A 27,071-nucleotide genomic window follows, 5' to 3' on the forward strand; every position below is an offset into this window, starting at 1 on the left:
TTGTTTGCCAGAGATCTCAAAGCACATTGTAAACTAAAGAACTCTCATGGTTTTAATTATATAGAGACACAAACTGAAGCACAGAGAAAGAAAGATATTTAACAAAGGTTGTTTATTAAGCTAATGATAGAGCTGGAGTGAAATTTTCCTTAGGTCATTTCAAGTCACATTGGACTTACATAGTGTTTCAGTTCTGTAAAGTCTTTCACATGTAAAAGGAAAGGAAAACACGGGAGGTCAGCTTTGTGTGTATAACCTTCTTGAAGAAAAGGCGGTAACACATTTTGTTGCTCACAAAGCTGATGAGCTAATTGCTATGACATTATCAGAAGCAGATTTTATCCAAAATGTGTTCTTCCTTTACAGACAAAACGGAAAAGATTCACAGAGTTACTAATATTTTTGGGTTTGGTCTTTTTTTTGGGGGGTGGTGTCTTCTGGAATCCCTATTCGATCTGTAGAATCTCCATTGCTAAATGTAATTTAAAACTGCAGTGATTTGGTCCTGTATACTGGAATGTTTGCATGAATGATCCTCCTCCACATTTACAACAAATTACTGTACTGGCAGAGCTGTGTATACATACTCTCGAGTGATTATCAAACAGATTCTGAAGCAGGCCTTTTCTTTCTTGTATTAATATCCTTTTAAAATCTCCCTTTTTCTGAGGAACAGAAATAAAAATCAAGTTGAGTAAGAGTCAGTGTAATACAACTAATTCAGTATTTCAGAGATAAAACAGCATCTCTGACCAGGAAAAGAGCCCCATAACATCTGTATATAAGCCTTTTAAAAATGCATCACTATAATGAAGAACTCTTTCTTCAACGTATTGAAACTTTGATTTTTTGTGAACTGTCATATGAGAGTGGATAAAAACTAATAAAGTTACATGTGTATAAAAATTAAGAAGTGATGTGGTATAGAAGTTAATTGTTAACTGATAAGGTAAAAAGTAATTCTTCAAACTGTGTTATGTGAAGATTTTCAGCCCAGGCTGCCACTTGAAATATAGCATTAGTTACATTAGCAGGGGACTGATGAATTGAGCTATGCCTAGACGACCCTAGCAGGCAACCCATACCCCATGTGGCAAAGAAGGCAAAATGTGTGCAGGTCTCTGTCACGCTAAAGCAGGAGAAAATACTTTCATGAACCCACATACAATGATTGTTTCATCCTGAGCACACCACTAGGCACCAAAAATGCAACAATAACAGCAACAGCAGAAAGAAAATAAGCAAAAAAGCAAATGATGCATCAAGATAACTTTACATCAGGGAAAAAAGTCTTTCCTCATCCTCCAAAGCAAGTGACTGAAGGCCTTTGTAATTTTAATAATCATTTTCCTACAGTTGCAACTGCTTTGAGCCTGCTGAAGGCATCCCAGGCAATCCTTTCACCTCCTCTACTCATTGAAGAAGCAGCCAGGCAGACAGCTTATGGATTCATAAATTCCAATTCCATAAGGTAACACTGGGGCTATTCAGCTAACAAACAACACAAGGAGACTGCAGGAAGCAAGAGAAGGAAGGTGGTCATGTTTAGTGATTTTTTGAGAGTCACAGAAAGTGCGTAACTTTGAGGAAAGAACAGGGACATTTTTTCTGCTAAAGGACATATAAAAGCTTTTAACAATAAGATTTTTTAAAATTCCTGCAATAATACCCAACTAAGCTGTTCTTTGTAAATGTCTCCAGGCATTATATACAGTACCTGTACATCTATAGCCCCCAGATTGTCTGTTTAAAAATAATAATAATATTTAAATTATGAGAAAACTGTGATTCTGCAACACTGTAGGTTACATGAACAACAGATACGTAAAGGAAAATGTACTCTTTCAGTCTTTTTATAAACTTAGGTTAATTTCCATATCTCTAGCTTCTACTTGAAATCTCTTCTAACTTGCATTCTCCTGTCTCTGATTTTGTTTCAAAGGTCCAGATTTTATAAGGATGAATGTTATCTATGGGTTAAGTCTCAAGCATGGATATTTTTAAGGAGATGCAATTAATATGAGATTCAAATTATTATATATAACATTTTCTTGATTTAATAACATTATATTCAAGAATCTATTGAGTATTTTTGCACTGTATTATGCAGTGCATTTTACTTTGCATGTTTATACATCATGCACACTACAGTAAGCTACAATTCACCTAGGAAAACTACAACAGCTAAAAAATTACTGGAACAACATAAGAAGAATAGACCTGTCTGTTTTCAGAGTTTAATATTCTAAGACACTCATAATTATTACATGCTTTACTGAATATACTATCATTAATGGAGAACCAAGTGAAAATTTAGACGTTATTGGACCCCCATTAATCAAAGATTATTAATTAACACATAGAGCTGAATAAGAAATTATTTTATTTAACAGTGCCTGCTCTCTTAAGGGCTGCATATCAGGTTGTCTCAAAAAGCAATTAAAAAACACGGCATTCTGTTAATTTAATATAAACCAAAAAATATATTTATTTTTTCAGGGCATATTTTTAACATAAGGACAACTTCTAATTTCTCAAAAAAAAAGTAAATAACATAAAAAGCCTGCTTAAAGGTCCCATGCCAAGAATTGGTATGCCTATCATGAGAGGTGTTTATCAAGACAACAAGTAGGGAAGACCCTACGGTATTGCAGAAATGCTGAATGTCTAGATCAATGATATGCTGCAGTGGGATTCTGATCAGCATTGGATCAGGTCAGACACAGCTTTGTTTAATTGATAATCTCCAGGCAGGGCCTTCCTGTGTAAGTTCACAGGATTTCTGTTGACCACTCTGAGAGTTTGTCACGGTCCCTCTGTTTGAAGCTACTATCCCTAATCATCTGCAAATTGTTAATCATGCCCTATGGGTCACCATTCAGGTTTCTGATGAAGATGTTGAAAAACAGGGACTCTGGTATATATTCTTCAAGTCTAGCAGTCCAGGCAATCTTCAGTCTAGTTACATTATAGCCACCAAATCCTCCTCATCCACTTAAACAGTAATTTCATCACAGAAAGCAATCATGTTGATTACGTTCATGATCTGATTACCTTTTTGCCCCTCAAGTAACTGGAATTAGCTTTGAGGAAGACATACTCCATAAGCTCTCCAGAGACTGAGTAGGGGACAACTGGCTCAAGTTCTAGTATCTGTCTTACTCAAAGACAGATATTAGCTCACTAACAGATCCCTACAGTTGCAAAACTCACATGACAAAGCACCCTTCTTGGATGCATCTCTCATACGCTCTCTGGTAACGTGGCTGCCTCTGCCCATGTGAGAGAGTGTGCTCTATTAGAGTCAACTTGATGTCAAGGTGCAGGAGTTGCAAGAAGCATCAAGCAAGATTCTCTGCATCAGGGAAAATAAAAAATGAAACAGGCCCTCTGCAGAGACTCTGCAGCAGCAAGACCTTTAAACTCTTCTGAGGATGAGAGGTGTAGTATGGCCAAGGCAAAACATGAACAACATAATCTCCCAAGAGTGAAGAGAGGTTAGAAGCTTGGGAGCATGTGACCTCTGGCCACAGGGCAAAGGCTCCACCTCCACAAGCAGGTCTTCCCCTAGAATATAGGTCTAGGGCCTGACACTGGAGGCAGAGGAACAAGCTTCCAGGGAGGTTTTGGGCTGGACATATCACATCATCATACTGAGAACAGAACTATCAAAAGGAAGTGGTGCTAGTGGTTGGCAGCTCCTGCCCATACAGGGCAAAAGAATTCCTCTGCTGATAGAGCTATTTTTCCCAAGAGTTTTACTATTCTCTCAGATGCTAATTATTTGATATTTCATGGAGTCTGGCATGACTCATCTGATGATCTGGCTACTGATCAATACAGGCATCATGCCAATGTAAAACCTTGAGTGTATCAAGGAGTAACCATAAAGCTCTAGGGACAAAAGTGAAGGAGATAAGACTGTGGGTGATGCTCTCCTCAGTTCTTCCAGCTGGAAAAGGAGACATTCAGCAGATGTTTCTGGGAAATCAATGTGTGGCTTTACAGATGGTAGTGTCAGCAACAACTTCCTTCATCATGGTCTTTCATCTGAGGATAAAGGACTCTGGGAATGAGACGTGACCCACGTGACTAAAAGAAAAAGCATGTTTTTAATCAGGCTTCCTAACATGGTGAAAGAGTTTTAAACTAATTTCACTGGTTCATGGGGAACAAAGTCCAAAGGTAAGAGAGGAAGAGATGCAAACAGAGTAGGTATGCAGAGAAGAAATGGACTGTGGACTTTCACATTCTTACTCAGAAGAGAGGGTACAGAAAAGCTTTCCTCAGGTGGCTAAATACTAATGTGCGTAGCTGAGGCAGTGAACAAGAATGTGATGTTTGCACACAGTCATGTGGCTATGACGTGACAGGAGTCATAGGAACAGACGGGATAGCATGAAGGACTGGGTCACTGTCACAGAGTATTGTAGGCTGTATAACAGTCCCTACAGGGAAGAAGAGCCCTGTAGTAAGTTTCTCTTTGGCTTCCCGCAGCTATGACATCCAAGAACTGCTTGTTGCGAGTATGTGGGACAAGGGCAAACATCAGAGGGGAAAATAAATACCAGGGATATTGTGGGAAACCTGTTACACATCAGTTAACCAAGAGGAGACAGCGTATGATGCTTATCACAGAATCACAAAATCACAGAATGTTAGGGACTGGAAAGGACCTCAAAAGATCATCTAGTCCAATCGCCCTGCCAGAGCAGGAACACCTAGATGAGGCTACACATGAAGGCGTCCAGGTGGGTTTTGAATGTCTCCAGGGTAGGAGACTCCATAATCCCCTTGGGCAGCCTGTTCCAGTGCTCTGTCACCCTCACTGAGAAGAAGTTCCTTCTCAAATTTAAGTGGAACCTCTTGTGTTCCAGTTTAAACCCCTTACCCTTTGTCTTACCATTGGTTGTCACCAAGAAGAGCCTGGCTCCAACATCGTGACATTCACCCTTTATATATTTGTAAACATTAATAAGGCCACCCCTCAATATCCTCTTCTTCAAGCTAAAGAGACCCAGCTCCCTCAGCCTTTCCTCATAATGGAGATGCTCCACTCCCTTAATCATCTTTGTTGCCCTGCGCTGGACTCTCTCCAGCAGTTACCTGTCCTTCTTGAACTGAGGGGCCCAGGACTGGACACAATATTCCAGATGCAGTCTCACAAGGGCAGAGTAGAGGGGGAGGAGGACCTCTCTGGACCTACTAACCACCCCCCTTCTCATACACCCCAGGATGCCATTGGCCTTCCTGGCCACACGGGCACAGTGCTGGCTCACGGTCATCCTGCTGTCCACCAGGATCCCCAGCTCCCTTTCACCTACACTGCTCTCTAACAGGTCGTTCCCAAACTTATACTGGAAGCTGGGGTTGTTCCTGCCAAGATGTAAGACTCTACACTTGTTATATTTCATTAAATTTTTCCCTGCCCAACTCTCCAGCCTGTCCAGGTCCCGCTGGTTGGCAGCACAGCCTTCTGGTGTGTCAGCCACTCCTCCCAGCTTGGTGTCATCAGCAAACTTGCTGATAGTACGCTCTGTTCCTTCATCCAAGTAATTGATGAATATATTGAATAATACTGGTCCCAGTACTGACCCTTGAGGCACTCCACTAGATACAGACCTCCAACTAGACTCTGCCCCAGGTAACTCATGAAGTCTTACACTCATAGGTCCTTCTGGAAGCTGCAGCTTCTGCTTTAAGATCAACATGGCATTGTACAAACACTACAGGAGGTTCCTAGGCTGTGGTGAATTCCTGAAACAAATGATAAAGGCAACCACCAGGAGGAGTTGAGGGAAACTTTCGATGAGCCATAGCTGTAGAAAATTGCATGAATCTCACTCCCAGTGAATAATTTGACAAGTGCCATGACATTAAGCTGCAGCAGCACAGTCAGGATAGCACAGATATATATAGTGGCAAAAAAAATTGGATGACACATATAATCAGTGAGATTCTAAGCAGGGTATAATTCATAAATGTTCTGTAATATTAGTCTGATGCCATAAACTAATTTCAGCATAGAGATGAAAATCAAGTTTTGTATTTATGGAAGTCTGACCAGAAAATTCTTCTGAAGATCACCAGATTTTACTTCAGATCAGTGGCTCAGCTACTGAAATACTTTATAGAGACCTTATGCAGAGAAATGAAATTACACAAAATAATGTACAGGTTCTTCATAACACAAGCTAATGGCAATATAAAATCACTAACATGCTCTCATATGGTGTCCAGTGACAGGACAAGATGCAATGGGCACAAACTGAAACATTAGGAAATACTTTTTTACTGTGAGAGTGACTGAGCAGTGGCACAGGTTGACCAAGGAGGTTGTGGAGTATTCATACTTGGGGATATTAAAAAAACATCTTGATATGTTCCTCAACAACCAGCTCTAGGTGGCCCAGCTTGAGAAGGGGGATTGGAAAATGTAACCTCCAGAAGTCCCTTCCAATCTCAACCATTCCATGGTTCTGTGATTCTGCAGCAGATCTTTTATTTTTTAGTTCAGAAAATAGAGGAAGGAGGCAAGAAAGGAAAGACAAAACAGAATGTTACCTTACATAAAAAAAAAGAAAAAAGCCAAGATAAAAAGCTTTCATAACTGAAAGCTCATGTTGTGGTTATATTAAATCTACAAATACTTAACTGAAATAATAGCTTCCAATCAAATGTAAAATACTTTATACATATTCGTGTTATTTTTAATTTATTTAGTTTATTAAATAAAATGTGTTTATTTAATGTTTATGCTACTTTTAATTAAGCTGATTTCTAAACATTTTTATATTAAGGAAGTGTATAAATGTGGTCTCCTATTCAGTCAAAGTGCAATATCCAGAGATAACACGGGCAAATTGATGCATTATAGAATTTCAGCACATCATTTATACATGTCAAAGTGTAATAGCATGGGATACATCACCATAAATCATTTCTCTATTATTTAAAGCATCAGAAAGGTCACCTCCAGACTTAGGACAATACTAGCCATATTGGTTTTATTAAGTGAGTGATCAAACTAATCATTGAAAGAGTGCTATTCACACTTTGCAAGTGAAGTCTATTCACTCCTTTTTATTTCTGTCAAGGGTGACTTCCTCACTGTAAAAAGAAAACAAGGAACAGAAAGGAAGAGATTCTGAGTTAAATGAGTCTATTAAATAGGATGTTGATTGCACTTCTTCTAGATAAGGAGTGGCAGGATGCTATAAATTAAACACAAGCTACACCTGAGATGGTGCCTATAGAATTACAAAGTCTGGAGGAACTGATTTATCAATTGCACAAATGTATTGGTTCATGCAAGACCAGCACACAAACAGTCAAATAAAACGATGTAAAATGTGCTGGAAACAAAGAATATATTTCTGTATGCATTGTGAGAGTTTGTTTTGCATTCACAATATCAGTCATTTGGACCAGCACTATTTGCAATGACCATGGAATATTAAACTGGTAAAAGAAGTATTTTAAGAGGATAATATCCCTGGATAATCTGCAAGGTTTCTTATTACTCCTCTCTGCAGTTTCTTATTACTGCTCTCTCTCTCTCAAAAAAAGCTGATATTGAACATGCTTTGAGTCTTTTTTTTTAGTACTCAGCTAGTATCTAATAAAACTTTTTCTTCTCCCTCTAGAATATTCATACCAGCCTAAACTTGTGGCTACATCGAAGAATATTGCAAGATTTACATAATGCATTTTTGCTTCAGTGAGAGCATACACTACAACTTTTTTTTTCCAGCCTTCTATAGGAAGCTTGAGTTTCACCAGATAAGGATTGTTTGTCTAATCAAGACTCTCTGCTGATATTCCTGTCACAGCAGCACATACTGGACATAAAGCTGCCCTCCAGTCCAGAAAAGTCTTACTCGAACAAAACCTTTTACAGAATGTACTTTCTCAAGGGCAGCTCATTCTGTTTATGACTCCAACTTCTGTACCACATGGGTTTTTTTTTGTGTGAAAACAAAGCACTATTCTTGGTTGCCTGGAGCACTTCCTATTTGAGTTTTTCCTTGATATTACATATCAGAGACATAACTGACATAGCCTTAACTGTCCATCTATTTGATCAATGGGAAGGGGGGGTCAATCTTAAAACGTTTGTACAAGACAATGAAATCAGTCTTCTGCAGCTGGCTCTTCCTTCCCACCGATTCAAAAATAAATCTCAAAAATCAGCTTAGATTTAGATAATTAAATATCCAAACATGTCTAAAGGTGAATTTTGCTTTCCATCTTCAATCTAGATTCTGTCTTTTACACTTTCTGCAAAATACTTTTATTGATAAGCTCATTTCAACCAAATATTAGAACAAACACACTGCCCTTTGTAATCCCGACCTGTCTGGTTTTGCTTTTGGACTCATGTTTTCTTTAATTTACTCTTCCTTTGTCTTCAGTAATACTATCTATCCTGGCTGTCCTCTAGCTCTAAAAGATCCATCAGCATCTCCCTTAGGTGATTCTCATCTCCTTTGCCATTTTTCTATAGATTTGTTGCAAGGCTCTGGGATCTTTTTCCAGGTTATCTATGGTAACTTCAGCCATAAGCACAAACTCATCTATCATCTTTATGATAAACTAACTCTGATGATTCTGTGAATCTCCTTCTCCTCTCTTTAGGTCTGCCTCTTTCTGTCTCACTACCTGAAATCTCATATGGGATGTCCTGCCGTCAACTTAGAACTTTCTCTTTTCCTTTCCAAGTCCACCCAGCTTGATTACTGTGAATGTCACCTCGTTACTACCCCACCAGATCACACCTTGAGAGTGTTTTTCTTTTCTCGGATTTCTGCCTAGGATCCTATGTCTGCATATCATTCACAAGATTTTTGCTTCATTTATTTCAAAAGCACATTTCACACAAGCTCTTTTTATCTCCTATCCTGATGATACATCCTATTGCCCAGGCCGAACCTGTACATTCACTGAGATAATTGCATCATGCTTCAAATCAGTTATCAGTTCCTACCATTCTAATAAATGCTGTCATGCTTTTCTCATACTTCCTTGCTTGCTTCTAACTACATGATTTTAGTACCTAAATATACATCTGTTGTCATTTTAGATTCTTTACAGTATTTGTGAGAGGCTCATACTCTTTCCAGCCAGCATATGGAGACAGAGAGGATCTAAATAGGCATCTAAAATTATGTCTATGTTCCGGCAACTCAGTTCCACCCTTCCCATTCTATACTTAACTTTTTGATGGGCCACTGGCATTGCTTCTTCTTTCACAATGCCTGCTAATACCAAGTTCAAGGTCACATCTGGAGCTATCAGATGCAATCACGCAACTAAAATTACAGTCAGTAAGGTGGTTTCAACTCCTGTTCCTTTTCTTTTTTTCTTGGACATGTGTAGTAGAGAAAAGCAGATAATCATTGGTTCAACTTTTGCAACTAGCATGATTTAGACATGCCTCCTCGGGTTCTGCACTTTTCAGACTGCACTAATCTGAATATTAAGAACTGGTTCATGCTGTTGTAAGTTGATCAAAGTACTGTTCACACTCGTATTTAGAAGTATCAGGTTCAAACTCGGAAAAGCTTGAATCCAGCCCTTTGCTTGATGTGTAAGTTTGTCAAAATGCCTGTTCCCATCACATTTAGCAAACAAAACAGAACAAAAATTATGTTTGCACGTCACAAAGGCAGCAAAACAAGTAAAACAGGAGAAGATTGCGTTGGAGGAATTTTCTCTTCATAGTAGATGTATAATGAACAAACATTGTTTTGTGTGGAAAAACAATCAAGGGAACAATTCCACTAATGTAGTCAGTAAAATAAAGAGATTTCTATCTTGGTAGCAATTTATCTGCTTCATCAACAACTTGAGTTGTACATGAGTCTATTATTTTAATCAGAAAAAAAGCTGCACAAATTTGTTTTATTTTAAACATTGAAAATAAGTGAGAGCCCCCTCCAGTTTTCACAGTATAGGTTATGAAAGCTGCAGATCTTTCGCGATATTTTCATCCAGCACACAGCAGTGTAAATTGTCTTGACAAGAGAATATGAGGCTCAAATGGCTTTGGCGAGTGATTAAAATCCAAGCAGAACTGGTGATTATCTGAAACACTATTTGTACTTAGTAGGTGGCAATGCTGTGTATTTGCAGCAAAATAAAGAAAGGCAAAGACACAAAAACAGCAACAAAAAAGCAGTGCTTTAAAGGTTGGTGGGGAGAGAAAAAATGGAAAACACACACTGATGTTCTTCAGGTAGCTGCCTTTGGGATTTCTTTTAGTAACTTAACTTCAACAAACTCTCCAAATCCTGGATAATTTCCACTTAACTATCAGATAATAGATAGTACATTCAATATATTTTAGCCTTTCCTGAATTAATTCTTCAGCCACAGGCACTGAAAAACCAACAAAGAATGGAGCCTGGACAGTCCAACTTTCTCCTGTTTTGCCACTTGTGTTCCTCTTCTGAGCTGTGTTTGGCCTGAGATTTACCCCAGTGACACTCACTTGCAGGAGCACCTTCACAACCTTTTAAATTTTCATTCACAGCTCCACCATTGGAGCTACTTTTTCACCAAAAGAGGATTTCCCCACCCGCAGTATTTATACCCTGTTCCTTGTCTCTCCTCTTTCTTAGAATGGGTTCTTATATTTATTTTGCTCTGGCTTTTCTCAAGAAAGGATCCTCTAAGTCCCAGACGAATGGCTTTTATGGAAAGACGCACTGCCAAACTATAATAATAATAATATCTAGGCAGCAGAAAAAAGGAGAAATTGACAGGGAGGGACATGGACATACACCTGGAATTTTCAACAGGTGGGCACTGAACATGAATTTTACAGACAAAGGACCAACAGAAAGAGGGAGCTGGATTTTAATCAAACCCAAACTGCTTCAGAGAGCTATAGTTTGAAAGACTGAAATTAACAAAGCTGTACTAAGACTCCTCTGATTAAAAGTGCATCTGTTTACAGAGAAGGGCTGAAAGGATTCTCCCTCCAATTTTGCATAGCCTGGTTTCAGCAAATGTGACTTTTGGGCTGAGAAAGTCAGTGTCATGGTGACAATGGGAAGCTGTTTCAGGAACTAACTATTAAACTATGTCAAATAAATGCTTTCAACAGAAAAGCCTCTAATTAGGCAAAAAATTGTTTCAATGGAAGGAAGGCTTCCAGGAGCAAGAATTTCCAAGGAAAATAAGCAGGCAGACTAGGCAACTGTGTCCCAGCATTCTCATGGCCCGGATGTTTTCTGGGCTGTAGGATGGCTGACGGGATCTTGGCTAGTTTGCTGTGGAACTGGTCAGTGAGAGTGGAGCCAGGAATGGCTCCAGTTTTCAGCTTTCGTAAGGTGTAAGTAAAGGTACCTTAAGAAAGAATACAGAATTAAGTGAATCAGTAGCAAGTAGAAAACTTGAGTGAAATTAAAATTGGAATTTCTTAAATAGACCCCATTTTGACCCCATTTGTTAAAAATTATTTGCTTCTATCCAGTTATGGTTTATCAAACTTCATCTCCAAAATAATAACCTTTAGCTATATGAAGAGCCACCAACAGATACTCTGCTTAAGAGAATATCTTAGATGCACATCCAGTTTTTCTTACAGAAGTATTTGATTTTCTCTGACAAAGAGAAATTTTAAGTATTTTAAGGATCAGTGGTTTTGCATATTAATTATACACAGTGATTTCAAATAAACTGATGGTCAGCGAACTGTTGTGGATTTTTTTCTGCTCCTTTATAATTTTCTGCAGAAAGTGACGCTGAAAACACCTGTTTAATTAATTTTCAAATTGTTGTAAAAGAAAGAGAAAAAAATGGGAAAGAAAACAGATCATGGATTACTGAGTAGGGATCTATAATTTTAAGTTTAGAAAAATGTAGGTTTGTTTTAAAAAAATGAAGTAAATTTCAAATGGTAAGATATAATTAGGTGAAGTTATATGTATATTCAGACTTCTCAGTGTTGATTATTCCTATACAGAAGCAAGAACAAGTGATAATAAATATTTTTTACTTTTAAAAAGTAAAAAAAAAACAAGTCCCTGCAATTGCCCTGTATACTTTATATATCAAAAATTATTATAGGATTTTCAGAAGGTTTATATACTTCATAAATGATTACAGCATATTTGGAAGGTTTACTTAAATTTTATTTAATAAAAGTCAATCAGCATTTTACTGAATTTTTCAAGGGAATAAAAATTAGAACCTGTATGAAGTAATAGAATGAAAACATTCTTGATTTTATTTAATTTTGTGACTGGTTCTAATACATGTGGCATAATTTAGGAAGACATTCACTCTTGATTTAATGACTCTGAAGCATAGAATATTTACTGTAGCCCAAAGTGAATCATTACAATTACCTTTAGAAAGTACTTAATTTATGTTTTAGAATTGGTAGGCTCACATTCTGGTTAAGATCCTATTATACCTTTGTGTTTAAGATTTCAAGTATTTTACCCAGGAAAATGCAAGCAGTTATTCACATTACAAGAAGCTCCTGTCCAGATGGTGGGAAGCAGTCCTAGGAAGGGTCTTTCAACTCAGACGGTTCGTTGTCCATAACACCACAGTGGAAAGGTGTTAATTATTACTACTGCTGCCTAAAATTCCTTGCTAACTAAATGCTAACATCCAGTCTTTTCATGGTCTCAAAAATCAGACTAAAAGACAGACAGTTCCTCAGTTGATCTCCTTTGGACTCCTAAAACACCAGTACAAAGTATTATTTTCTTCTATAATTCTCATGATTTAAAATGTTGTTTATTATTTATACCAGTGACTCAGAAAACCTCTCAATATTTTTACAACTCTTGAACAGATCTGAAGTATTCATGTAGCTGGAAAAAATGTTTAACTCAAGAGAATACTTATCACACTTCCAACTAATGAATGCTGGCAAAGAAAATATTATACACTGCCATCTAACCCAGAAAAGAGATATTTACTAAACACTCCTTCCTCTCAATCAAAGAAATGGGGATGGTAAAGCAAAGCCGCCTGCCTCTGAAGTTTCCATTGACTTACCTGACAAGGTCTCCAGGCTGCTCCTGTTTCTGCAATCTGGCCTATGTATGGACATGTAAAGGTTCTGGGCAGCATTCATGGGCTTCCACAAGTAATAAACCAGACTGGTGGAAAAGGGGGAATTATGGAAGCTAATAATAAACAGTATTTAGCAATGAAACATAGTGGGGACGGGAGGAATGAAAGCATTTAGTCTTGTCCTTTGGTATTTTCAAAAGGAATATTTGGGTGCTTTACTGAAACTAACAGGACAAAGATGGAACTTCATTTCCATCATCTTCCTCTTTCAAAGTTAACAGATGTTAACTTTGTTTTCAGAATGCACAAAACCCCACCAATTTGTTCTGATTCATGAAAAGTATTAATACATTTTCTTTTCAGGTTGACCCTTTTTATTTTTAATATCTACTTAAGAAACAAAAGTAATTATTGTTCTGATGGATGTAAGGTCCAGAATGGTCTTTTGGTTTTTAGGAGATTAAAACAAAGTCCTGTCATATAATCTCTAAAGAATATTTTATTCCTATGTAGTGTAGTCTATAATTCTGTGATCTACTAAAAGAATTATCATATATTATACTAGTTGGCCACTGTGACCCCCTACTAATGTCATGACTTATGGAAAGGTTAATCATAATTGCTATACCAATATAGATGTAACTTCATGGTTTATCTGGACAGGGTATACACAGAAAGAAATGTGTCTCGTGTAAACCAGAAATGGCTGCTGTTTTTTGATGGGTGTCTTTTGCAGGGGATTATTTTTAAAGTGGAGTTTTCATGTAGGAAGTTACCAGCTGGGAAATGAGGATCTGGGACATCTCAATATATCTCAGGATCAGATATGGTGGATGAGATGGAGTCTAGAGGCCAAAGGAATAAAAAGACTAGTAGGAGTCCATGAATTCGCAGAGGCAATAGTTTTACTAATGAATTTTCAAGTGAATTGCAAAAACAGATGTTATCTGTAAGACCTGAGGACACTGGAAACTGATTGTGCTCATAGGGCATACAGAGCAAGTACCTACTCTAAATGAGTCTCTTCTTTACCTACTTCTGTGTTAGAGTTTATGGTCGATGAGATGATCTGCAAGCGAAATGATATGCAATTGCCACGATCAGCTCTTAAACAGTAATTACACTGCTTTAATTATTAGGGCCTCTAGGAGATGATCATTCTAGTTTGTGAAGTTTGCTTTTTTCACATGAATAAGATGCAAAGAAGCTTGCATGTCATTGCTTCACACACTGTGTTCTTTGCTTTGTAATCCTATTTATCCTAAAAGAAAAAGTTATGACAGCCCACTGTCCAAAAGTTCAGAGAACTACCAACCTTCACTAAATGCTAGTTCTCTCAGTTGGAAAATATTTAAACATAAAATTACTTTAATTTCAGTTCATGTAAAATCTAACTTGAGAGTGTACAAAGCATGAAAATGCTCACTACTAGAAATGTGCGGTCTGTCATTCACCAGCTGTACATCTGGCTCTGATTTATGATTATCAGACATTTCTCATCATGCATTTCTTACTCATTTATTTGCACTGTAGGCACCACTTGTAAAGGCTTGCAATAGACACTTTGCTCCATTCCTTTAGAATAGACTCTGGCATGTCTTTGTTTCCCTCCTTTTGTTGCCACTGTTTTGGGAACAGGGAATTATGAAAGAACAGCCTAAATAAAAAGGGAAGTGCGTGTAGATTATGCGGAGCAGAATGTAAAATGGAATATCAGCTTCTCAAAACAGATAATGGAAATGCCATTTATACCATACCTAATCCTAAACAAGGCAGATGCCAGTCAAGATAATTGGTTGTGATTCATAACTATCACAATAACAATAATGGGTAAGGATCCTGCTGTGTTAGAGACTGCAGAGAAACGGGACAGAAAAATCACCGTGTTCAAAATCACCTTGTTCACAGTGCTTGATGCTTAATTGTAAGCAATGATGAAGTGAGTGTAAGAAAAAAATGAGATAATTCTACAAAGTGTCCTAAATTCTGGCTCCAGCACACTACCTGCTTAATTATTTTCACCCTTATTTTGGACTTTCTGTTAAAGGTTATTGTTGGGAAGAATATTACAGGGAGATTTCACTGTTACAGAGGTGGTTTTCCAAGTGCTGATAGGTAGCTCTTTTTAGATAATAAAGGCTTCCTTTCTTTTTCTTGTTACATTAAAATAAATAGACTGTGGGTCTGGCTGGTTTGGCGTTTGTTTTGTTTTGTTGTGTTTTTTATTCCTTTACTTCTTTTAGTAGGAACAATGATAAAGTGCCAAAAATTAATTTCATTGTTCTGTATCTCATTCATAATTTTTAATTTGTTAGATCTTATACTAACAGCCATGGAGACATTTTCACTGATGAATAATTGAGGGCCTTCACAAGTTTCTGCTGTTTATTGTCCCAGCTCCATTTCACCTGTGGTTCTTATTTGGCTTTCCCTGTGGCAGTTCTGGAGTGCCCCATTCTATTATCTTATCTTGTCTTGTGTCTTGTTCCATCCCAATGTATTCTCTTATGTTCCCTAGATTCCATGGTTATGTATAAATAATCAATAAAATTATTTTAAGAAGTCTTCACACACAATGTTTATTTCCTGGCCTACCCTGAACTCTTACTGTACAATTATAATTTCCTGCTACTAAGATATGCTGTTCTTGTTGATCTCATTAGCAGCTGTTATTCTACGTGCTAAGAGTTAACCTGAATCCAGTTCATCATCTACCATCCCAAGTTTGAAATAAATGGATTTAAATTTCTTCTAATGTTCTCAGCATTAATTCTAGCGTATGTAAGTTAGGAACTGACACTTTAATTCTAATTTGTCACAGTGAAAAAGATTAAATAAATTACATGGTTTGAGAAAAGACTGAGTCCTCTTTATTTTTAACATAAGTCTCCAAACAATCCTGAAAACCAGAGCTAAACAAATTATGGATCCAAATTATATGCTATCAGGCACTCTGGCATGATAGATCACTTATTAACGTGAGTTAAAAGATCCCGTACACTTATAAAGAAGAATTCTTTTGTCAAGTAAGGTTTAAAAAGCCAAAAACATACTAGAGATAACTTCAAGTTATAGTCATTTTCTAAAAAGCCAAAAAGGTCAAAATAGTGAGGTGAGTCTATTACAGGTACATCAATGCAACTCACTAATACAGAATGTGTAAAGCAAAAGCATGACAGATATTCCAAAAATCAAGAAAATGTCACCAAAAAATACGACAGGGTATGTCCCCAGAGTTTAAAAGCCATGAAAGTCAGAATCGAGGTGATCCATAATAGCCCACTTAAATTGTCTACATTTTTTCCAGGTTTCCCATTAATTTTACATTTAATAGTCTCCTCTCCATACACTTCCAATTTTTAAAAAGCATTATTTCTGATTTATGAAATCTATATTTATATTCTTTCTTATGTTAAATAATTACCAATTTACTTATTTCCACAGTTTCGTTATTTGTATTCTTTCCATGTTATATACCCATTTCCAAATAAAAAGGTTTCATAATCCAGAAATAATAAACTGCATGCCACGCTGATGATTCTAAAAGTGAAAATCAAATGTGCTCAAAACTTCAAAACCTGTTTCTTAAGTTTCTCAGTTTGAGATATGGTACTTCATAACTTATTTTTACATATAATTGCTTTTCTATATGTAAGTCTAGTTTGCTTTCCTATTAGAATGTTCAGAAACAAATTTAGTGAGCTCTTATAAACAGATAAATTCATTTGGTCTGACTGTTACATTGTATGAGAATCAAAAGTGTAATGAAGAAAGATAAATTAGGTTTGCGTTATATTTTTCTGCTCATTTTTCAATATTTCTTTACATATCAAATTTTCAGCATTTAAGGGTATTTGCAAATATGGTCTGCATAGAAATGATTCTGATCAAATTCCATAAAGAAAAAGATGTACTAGACTTTTTAATCTGAATCATGTAATTTGTAGACAGATTTCTGAACCAGACAATGAAATAAATATTTTTGAAAGCCAAACAAGGAGCTATTGTAAGCCTAGAAGGTCTCAGTGTAAAATATATCAGAACATAGATGAAGGTAAAAATTCCCATTTTAATTAGCAGGAGAAATGTCAAAACAAAATTTTTTGCCCTACTGATTAATAGAAAAAAAAAAATAGGTAATTCCCAGGGTATGATCACAAGTTTATGCTTCTGTTTGATTCTCTCCAGACAACAATCAGCTAGAAACACCATAACACAGCACTTAGAAGCTGTGATGATCTGATTTTTCATTCAGACTTCTGGCTACTGCAGGTAGGTTCTACCTGTTCAGCTTATTAGAATATCTTAGCTTCTTTGAACACACTGTCTAAATTGACATTGACATAATTTGAAAACTCAGCTGAAAACTTCAGATTAAGTATGCCCTTTTTTAGGACACTTGTTGATAAAAATAATTCAAACATTAAAGGTTGTTGGTTTTTTTTCATCCCAACATTAAACATCAAGAAAACTCTAAATAGTGCTGCTTGTTCTAGTATCGCTTAGGGCACCACCCTGCTGAGATCTGTACCCCACAGTTGATCTAATTTTCCTCAGAGTTCAGATGGAAAAATGCCAGAAGGTGACTTTGCCAAACACCATATGCCAAATGGGGACTCTCCCACCAGGATTTTTCAGAACACATTAAGATATTCATCTGATTCTCTGTAGGGGAACAGCTTTCAACCAAAAGGGAGTAAAGAAAAAGAACTGAACAAACCAACCTGCTAAGTTTTCTAAAACACTTACATCAGTGTAGAAATGTTAGAAGAATGGGACAAACTATTCAAAAGTGCCCAAGAAGACATTCAGTTCCTCCTGATTTTCCACGGAATTTTGATTTCTGTGTTCATTTGCTTCTTATAAAATTTGGCATCAAGCATTATGAACAAGAAATACACAAAGTACAGCTAGCATTAAGCTATGTTCTTCTCAAAAAAAATTAGTTATTTTCATCAAACAAGAAGGCAAGAAGCACAGCTTCATGTAGTTAATGAGAAGTTATAGCCAGACATTGGTACTTCAGCACCACTACCTTTTGCCATAAACTGAGAGTCTAGTCTTTAATTTTGCTCTGACTACACTATTATACAAGTAAGAATAGAGTGGGAAACAGTTGCAGAAAGCTGTTATCTCAGACAGATAAAGAAAACTATCTAAGAAGCCTCACTAATCTAAAGAGTTAGGACAGCAGAGTTTTCAAGGACAGTTGCTTCAAAGCAGCACTTATTGCAGCCACCTTTTGTTTGCTCCACTCCAATTCTTATTCTGCTCCTCTGCACAGTGGAGTACAGACAGCCCTGTAGTCCACAAAGTACATCTGAACTGTAACAGTCCAGTGGTTTTTTGGAAGGCAAAGGAACTATTTGTAGGTTAATGGTCTTCAACTTGTGGTGTGCAAATTCAGGGGAAGGGTGATCTGTGAGTTGTTTTTGAGTCTTAAGGCATGGAGGTTCACTTTATATGCTGAGGAGTGTGTGGCGAAAAAAAGATCTTTTTCCCTTAGCTTTGGTGTTGCTGAACAGATGACCATAAATATCAAAACCATTTTAAATTTGACACAGTAGTGTCCAGAAACGGCTTGCAGCTAAGGATGTAAGTGTAGTACCAAAAATACATTCAGACCTTGCTACTGCTATTTTTTTACTATTTCTGGTCTGATGAGTAGGATGGAAAATATTGTCAGTAAAGTGGTACTGCTGAGTCCTATTGCATAACAAAAAGAAAATCACTGTGGTGCCGAAAGCTTGGTAGAGCTGGGCAGCACTTCTTGGAGACTGATTATTGTCAATTGATTTAGTCAAGAGACTGACAATCAGCATTCGATACTTTGCACGATGTTGACAGTGTTTGCTAATTGTAACTATCGTCTGTCTGTTAACAAGAAAAAAGCAACACACAACTTAGAAATTTGGCATGAGTAGGTGGTTGCATTAGGCAGAGGTCCACAATGTCTATAGTTAAAATGCTAATACTGAATCAGACAGACCACTTCATAACCCTGCAATTATAGAACACCACACTCTAGACCCTCATGCTAGAAGACAGGCAATCAGGTTTCTCTTTACTGTTGCAGCTACTACATATAGCTATACATTAGGGATTGCTAAACCTGACTCAGTGATTACACAACCTTAAAAAAAAAAAAAAAAAGCCTTGTGCCCTTGATAACAAGAAATAATGTTTTACCATTCTAGTCTTTCAGTCCAGCAGATCACATCTCATAGATTCATTTCTCTCCTTTTGTCTACTGTACCTGACAAAAGAGTCCTACTGTTTCCCGCACATGCGTCTTCCCTGCAGGAGGACTTGTCACTAGTTAACTGCATAGCACACAGGAGGTTTTAATCTTCTTCCTGACCGGTGTGGTAAAATGGCTCAGTGTAGCACAGAATTACTAACATTCAGTACACTATTACAAAGATATTACTTCTGCACAATAGTCTATTTTTTTTTTCTCAAGGGCATACATAGCTTTTGAAGTTCCTTTCATCTCAATGAAAATAAAATAAATACAATAAAATAAATTAAACAGAAGGGTTTTCCTCTGATTTATTTGGCAGCAGCAGACTCCTTAAATCAGAGATGTCAAACTCATTTTCACTGGGGGCCACATCAGCCTCGCAGTTGCCTTCAAAGGGACAAATGTAATTTTAGGTCTGTATAATGTAGGAGTAGTTACATCTATACAGTCCTAAAATAACAGTGAAAATGAGTTTGACACCCCTGCCTTGAGTTGTCTGACAGAACACGGTCTGTCAGAACATGGCAGATTGTATTCTTCATCTAGTTTAGGTAGAAATATCAGTACAAAACATACCTTGGATCCCTCTGACAACCAAGTGCCAGGTGCTGGGGTTGTTTTTCTCTTTCATTTGAACATTGTGCATTTTCAAAAGGTGTGGGGAAGTATCAGAAGTTTTCTTCAGTTAGCAAATTGATGCATGTTAGAACATGGACTGAAGCCAAGCATGTGCAAGCTCTATTTTAAACATAAAAGCTTTGATTTAAACATTTAGATTAAAACTTTAAGTAAAATTTGGTTTATATTCAAAGGTAACAAATCTCTTGGTCATATGAAAATTCTTGTCTTTTTACAGAAATTAATATAAAATCTAGTATAACCATATCCAAACTGGGAAATAAATATTTTAATACAATAGTCCACATCAGCATTTATGCAGTCTTGTTCGAGTATGACTGCCACATGGGAAATTCCAACTGGATATAAGAAAAAATAAATTGATCATAAGACTCATCAAATACTGGAACAAGTTGCCCAGAGTCATTGTGGAAGGTGCTTTTTAGAGGGAGGTGGTCAAGAATTGACTGGCTGTGGCTTGAGCAACCAGACAAGGTCAGACCTTTTTTCAGCAGGGGTTTGGACTCGATGACCTCCAGACATCCCTTCCAACCTAAATTATTCTATAACTATTTTAAGTCTTTCTCCTTCAGTGAAGATAAAGCAGAAGGTAATTGTCCTTTCTTGCAGCAAACTGTGTGCGCAGCATCTTGAGCTCAGTTGTGTTACTTGTCTTCAAGCATTCCACTGCAAATCAGTGTGAAAGCTCTGGAGTAGTTATCTAAGTAAATGTATTTATACGAAAACTCCTGGAGATATACGCAACATACGGGATGGTCTGTGCAAACCTGTTTGTGTTCCTGGGGTATGTAATACCAGAGATTATGAACACCGTGACCTCATGATAAATTGACTCTATATTATGTAAAGTTTGTTCATGTGTGTATTTATAGTGATCAACCTCTAATAAACAGCTCCATAAAAGTGAGTCTTCCGCAGGTACTTAAATATATAAAGGATAATGGCCTTGTGTTGTGGATTAACCTGAGCTAGCGATACAACCATGATAGCTGCTAGCTCACTCCCCCCATTCCCAAATAGAGGAGGGAAAGGAGAAACCTGGATTTAGATAAACACAGTTTAATAATATAACAAAATAGCACTAATATACTACTAATAATAAGTTTATATGTAAAATAGAATATAAAATAAAAGATATTCAATGCAATTCCTCACAAACTCTGTCCACACTGAGCAGCCATTCCCAGGAAGCAGCACCCTAGTCCTGAACAGATGATCCTGGAGAGAGAAGAGGAAAAAAAGGCAAAAAGGCAAAGAGGCCTCTGTGGAAGGATGGGAAAAGGCCAAACTAAAGAAAGTCCCAAACAGAACCTGGCCAAACTAAAGAAAGTCCCAAACAGAACTCTCCTGAACAGACGGCTGCACCAGCTCTGAAAAAATAAAAAGCTAGCCAGAAGATCCTGACTCCTCTTAAATATGAAACATGATGCTAATTGCATGGAATATTATTCTTGACCAGTCTAGATGTCAGTCAAGGTCTCCCCATCTAGGGCCCCTTTACTAGCTGTCTCAAACCTGTGGGCAGAGTGCTCAGAACATCCTTGGCTCTCAGAACAGAACAATTAGAAATGTTAAATCTGTCCCAGGCCATTATTAATATCTTCTTTTTCTCAAGTCCAAATAATGACCATGCTAGCTATGCAAAATAAAGATTTCTAACTGCATGAAGAAAATCAACTCACTTTCAGTCAAACCAGAACACCTTGCATGGTCTGGAAGGCATACATAGCATTGGACTTGGAACTGTGAGAAGATGTATAAGCAGTGAGGGTCTGTGATGAGGCCATGTGCTCCCAGCTTGGAAGAGCTGTGATCTACCATGAACAGTCTGAACAGTGCAGCTGGATATAAACAGCAGGTCTGATGCACCAGGTTTCCTAAGCAGATGCAGAAGACTCTGACTAACATTCTCTCTCACCATTCAGGTGATACAAGACTTGTCATCAACTGCACATTGCCTGAGCTCAAAGAGTACAGAAGACCCCTTGAGAAGAGTCCACTAGTTACCTGCTTTCACCTTGCTTCACTAACAGACACAGTTTCTGTAGCCAAAGTACATTTGCATCCTCACTGGCTCTAGTGAGGACAGCCAATAACTAATCAGTGTCTGAAAAGTATATGTGGGGCATTTTTAAATATCTGATGAGGTTTCTGGTGATTATTTCAAGGTCTGTGGTTTCTTTGCACGGTGAAATGGGAACCACCTTTTATTGATCACATCTATCAAATTCTCAACCCTTTGGTTTTCTGACTTCCTGAGTGCTTCAATCAATAATAGATACTGATTTATTATTTTTTCCTAGTTCGCTTCTGATACAGCAAATGTAAGAATTTTCATGCATTGCTGGGATTTCAGTGATATTAGAAGGAGGTCTTTATTTCTAATATACAGAATTAATATGTCCTCTAAAACATCACCCAATGTATCCACAGTATAGGACTGTGAACTCATCAGTAGCCATTTTTAGCAGCAGAAGACTGTAGCTATTTCTGATAAGGACACTAAAGGTGGCTGATGATTCTACTGTTCTTAAAACAGAAGAACTCTTGTCCTAAGGTACTGACAATTACCAAGGAGGCTTCAAAGCTTTCATTCCTATCCTGACTGTGTAAAGACTTTACTGGTGCTACATTCAAACAGCTTTCTTTTGCTTTGTAGCTGTCCTCTACCCATTTTCTTTCTCATGACTGAAAAAAAAAAAAAAAAAAAATTAAAAAAATTTCATTTATTCTCCCAACAGACTACATTTTAAGAGGAATACTGTAATTGCTTTTATGTTCCAAACAAAAGAGCAGCAGCATAGGAAGACGTTTATCCTAAACCGGATACAATCCAGCAATTGCCTTATTGGGCTCACTTGTACAGCAGGGGTTTTTGTACAAAGGAACAAATTAAATCTGGGCTTGGTTAGCCACAAAAAAAAAAAAATAAAATTGCTAGAACTACACCCACATGTACAACAATAAGGAAAATCATATGAAAGAAAAAGCTAAGGCATGCATTACTGGGTAATTCTGAGAAAAGAAATAAGCCAGTGAAGTGCATTTTAGTTACTATGAAATGAAATGGGCAACATACAACTTTCTTTCTTGAATCCCACTTAGGATTATGAAAAGAATGTGAATGAGAATGGTATGAACTTTTAACATTTCAAAATAGGAACTCAAAAAATGATCTGCACAATAGATACATTTTCAGTACAGTAAAAAATAAGCTCTTCCTTTGGATGTAACAGGCAGCATGGTCTCTGCCCCAAAGTCCTTCTAATCTAATTTTAAAACACAATAAAAGAGAGTGGCAGGAGAGAGGAATGATGGCAAGAATTCTAAGGAGTGGATTACAAGGTCACTTAAATGTCAGGCACAAACTTGTGGTTCTGTTATCCATAATCAACTCTGTATTATTGAATTCAGTTTGCCTTGGCACCTCAGTCATGGAATGTGCCACTGACAGACACCGCAGTGGACATTAATATATCCCCTCAGAGCTACAAAGCTTCAATATATAAATTACAAGCAAGCCAAGAATTCCAATTTTATGCTTAAGAATAAAAACTGTTTAATGTGCTGAATCTTAGAGCTCCAATCAAAAAAAAAAAAAAAATCCCCAAGAATACAGACACTAGTATTTCTTGCAACACTACACTCTGGATATTATTGCTTTCCTAAAGATGGCTTTAACTTCTATAAATAACTTCACAGAACTCCTGATAAATATCAGTTGCTCTCTTTTGATCCATGAATTTGGTCAGTTGTGCTACCCTTTTGTTTATGTCATCTGAAGAGGACTACACTTTCATTATGTGAAATGCATAAAATGTAGCTAAAGGTACTCAGGAGTCAATAGCAAGGTCATAATTTACTATCAGGATTCTGCTGACATTTACAGACCATTTAAATTTTGTTCTTCTGTTTTATAACATCAGCATCAGCACAATCCTTGAAGTGCATCACTGCCTGCAGTGTGGCTGTAATGGAGCTCATATGAATAACTAGCAAAGAATTAGAATTCCTGTTTATGATTTATCTATGCACCAACTGTAAACTTTCTAGTAAGAAACACTTAATTGTAGAACAGCTAAATGAAAATGAACATTGAGCTGAACCCTTTATAAAAGAAAGCTTTCTGTGAACCATAAGGTTACAAAATTACCTGAATTCTTCCACAAATTAATCAAGAATTACAGGGGTACATTTTCTCCAGCGAGAACAAAGAATTCTGTTTTCTCCCAACACTGGATAACTAAAAATATGCTTTTAAACAATTATTAGAGGAAAGAATAACATTTTAGATGTTGTAGAACAGTTGAAATATGCAAATTGGAATTATTGTGCTCAACTAACACATTAACAAAGCCACCAAATTATTTTTATGTTTGTATTACTGGTGTAGTTCTTAAAAAGTACCCTACTTAGACAGAATCTAATACACCTGAACCATCTGTTATTGGAAGGTAGCCTATCAAAAATGCTGAGAAAATCTACTGCCATTGAAAAATACTAAAAATATATAAAATTTATAAAAATGTATAAATATTTAAATATACATAAATACATAATTTTTTCTATAAACATATGAAATCAAGTATAAGTATACAGAATGTATATAACAGTTATACTGCATGTTTTTGTATTGAGTGTATAAAGGCTTCCACAGATAAACAGATTCCTTCAAAACTTTTTTCCTCTTGGTGCTGGATTGATGGATGTTCCTCTTATGTATTTTGTGAAAGCAATCTGAGCCAGAGGTTGTATCCTGAAGTGAGGGAACTGCTAAGCCCAGAGTCAAAAGGAGAACAACAGGAGTGGAAGTAAAAGGATCAGGAATGATGATGAAACAGGAGAGTCAGAAAGACTCCTGGTTTTAAAACAGAGTTAGAAGAGGTGAACACTGAACAGAGAAGTCAGGTTTTTAAAGAAATTCTAAATTAATTGCGAAGATAATAAAAATAAGTCTCAGAGCATGAATACCCTCTTGTTTAATTGTCTTGTACTAATAAGCTATCACAAAAGAGAATGAGGTACTCTTCTTATTTAAATGGCACGATAAACTGATGTACGCTACATTTTTTATGAGCAGAATGGTACTTTTAGTAATCTGATCTGGACTTCTCACTTTTAATAGTAGATCACATAACCACTTCAATATAACTTTGAGGTTGGAGACAATTCACAACCAATTGGCTTGGAGTACAGCTAGAGTTTGTTCACATTTACCTGCAAAATATTGTATAGAAATATTCCTAGGCTGCTACACTTGCATATCCACTAGACACTAGATTTGCTGGCTATATATTCATTCTCTATTACCATCTGGTACCTGTGTTAGTGTTTCTAACAACTTGATTGAGATAAAAATCAATGATTTCTGAAGGAAGGCAAGGAAGCTCATCCAATAGCAGCTCTCAAAGCCAACCAACTTCTAAGCTCAGTTGTAAAGTCAGAATCAGATCATGCCTGCATCAGGTTTCCATGTGTTTTATTTAGAGCTGATAGATTTGGTTCTATGGTGAAAGCAGACATCTGCTTGTATAAGATGAATCCACACAAAATGACTTCCTCTGCTAGGTCACATACTTGTTGTCCTGTTGCATCTTGATGCAGCACCCTTTCATGCACTTTTTTTCAGTCTTTTTTTTGTTGAATTGAAAGGAAAATAGCTCTTTCTAGTCAAGAACTTTAATTCAGTGGCTTCCTCACCTTTCATGAGTATGGCAATGAGAAATGTCAGTTTCACTCCAGACCATGGAAAGAGCATTTCACACCAGCATTTTCCTCTCACTACTAGATTTCTTCTAGTGCTTCTTGCAGTCCCTTATGTTTGGATCACAACAAATTGTTCTTCTCTGTGTGCCTTTCCTTTTCATATGGACTTTTTGTTACTGACCTTGGTGGTTCATTTATTGAGCTCATTTGACCCAAGTTCCCACTCCAGGTTCTCCCTCATCCCACATCTCAGTTTTAAGCAGAAAATCTATTTCTTTTATGTTCCTGGTCCACTTTACTTCTAACCTCCAGATGCATACTGTAGCATGCAATAGGCTTGTCCATTTATGGCCTTGCTATAAAGCACAGTTGAAGCTGCTTCTTACATGAAAAGCACACTCTCTAGTATATTTTGAGAGAAAAAAAAATCTGGTCATCTTCACCAGTCATGAAATAGCCGTGATTACTAATGGCTCTCGGTTATGTCATGCAGTATCAACACTTATGCTAGCTCTTTAAATTCTATGAGCCAAATTAAAAAAAAAATCCATTATTATGAAATTTATCATTTTAAGTGAGTTCATGTAAATGAGAATGCACAATGCAAGAAGTGTCACCATTTCTAAATGCTGTATTAAGGCTTCCAGTTTGATTATTTGTCATTTCAGTCTTTCATATGTTTGATATGATTGAATTTAGCTTTCTAAGTAACCTTGCAACTGCAGCAGTGTGATAACTGTGAGTATAATAAGGCCTCATTTGCTTGGAGTACTGATGGTCATTCAGATTAGTCCAATTGACTGATTAATATCATACCCTTATTATGCCTTCTGAAATTCTTTGAGCTGTGGCTAGTTGCTTCTGGTTCTGGAAAAGAATGAAAGCGTCTTTCACAACTTACTGGTTGGGTGGTAGAGGCTGTATTCTATTTAAATTTATGTGGGGATGTCTAACAAATACATCAAAAGGACACAGAATGGTGCTGCTGATGTTTTAGTCATGTTTTTTAAGGATTTATTACAAATGCAGGAGGAACATCTGTCAGTTAGGGCTATTTTCATGGGCCAAACCAAAACTGGTGGGTTTGGAAAACATGAAAGAAAATAGCGGGTTTTTTTCCACAAGCACAAAAGTAAAAACATCTTTATTTTCTGCTAAATTCTCTCTCAGAGAAAGGCCTTAGGGGAATTCCACTTAGCAGCTTTACTCTTATTTTTGTTTCCTTGTACATCTTGTATTCACTGATTATTTTTGTCAAAACAACTGTTTCAGTAGAAATTGAGGGGAAGGAGATAAAGGAAATCACAATACATGCAATGCCTTTCACAAATTACTATTTTTTTTATTTACTCCCAAACAATTCAAAATAATAATACATACACACACACACATTTATGCATGTATATTTGCTGCCATATCCTTAGCTAATAACTTTCTCAAAGTA

Source organism: Columba livia, chromosome 3 (genome assembly GCF_036013475.1).
Source record: "Columba livia isolate bColLiv1 breed racing homer chromosome 3, bColLiv1.pat.W.v2, whole genome shotgun sequence".
Lineage (NCBI taxonomy): Eukaryota > Metazoa > Chordata > Aves > Columbiformes > Columbidae > Columba > Columba livia.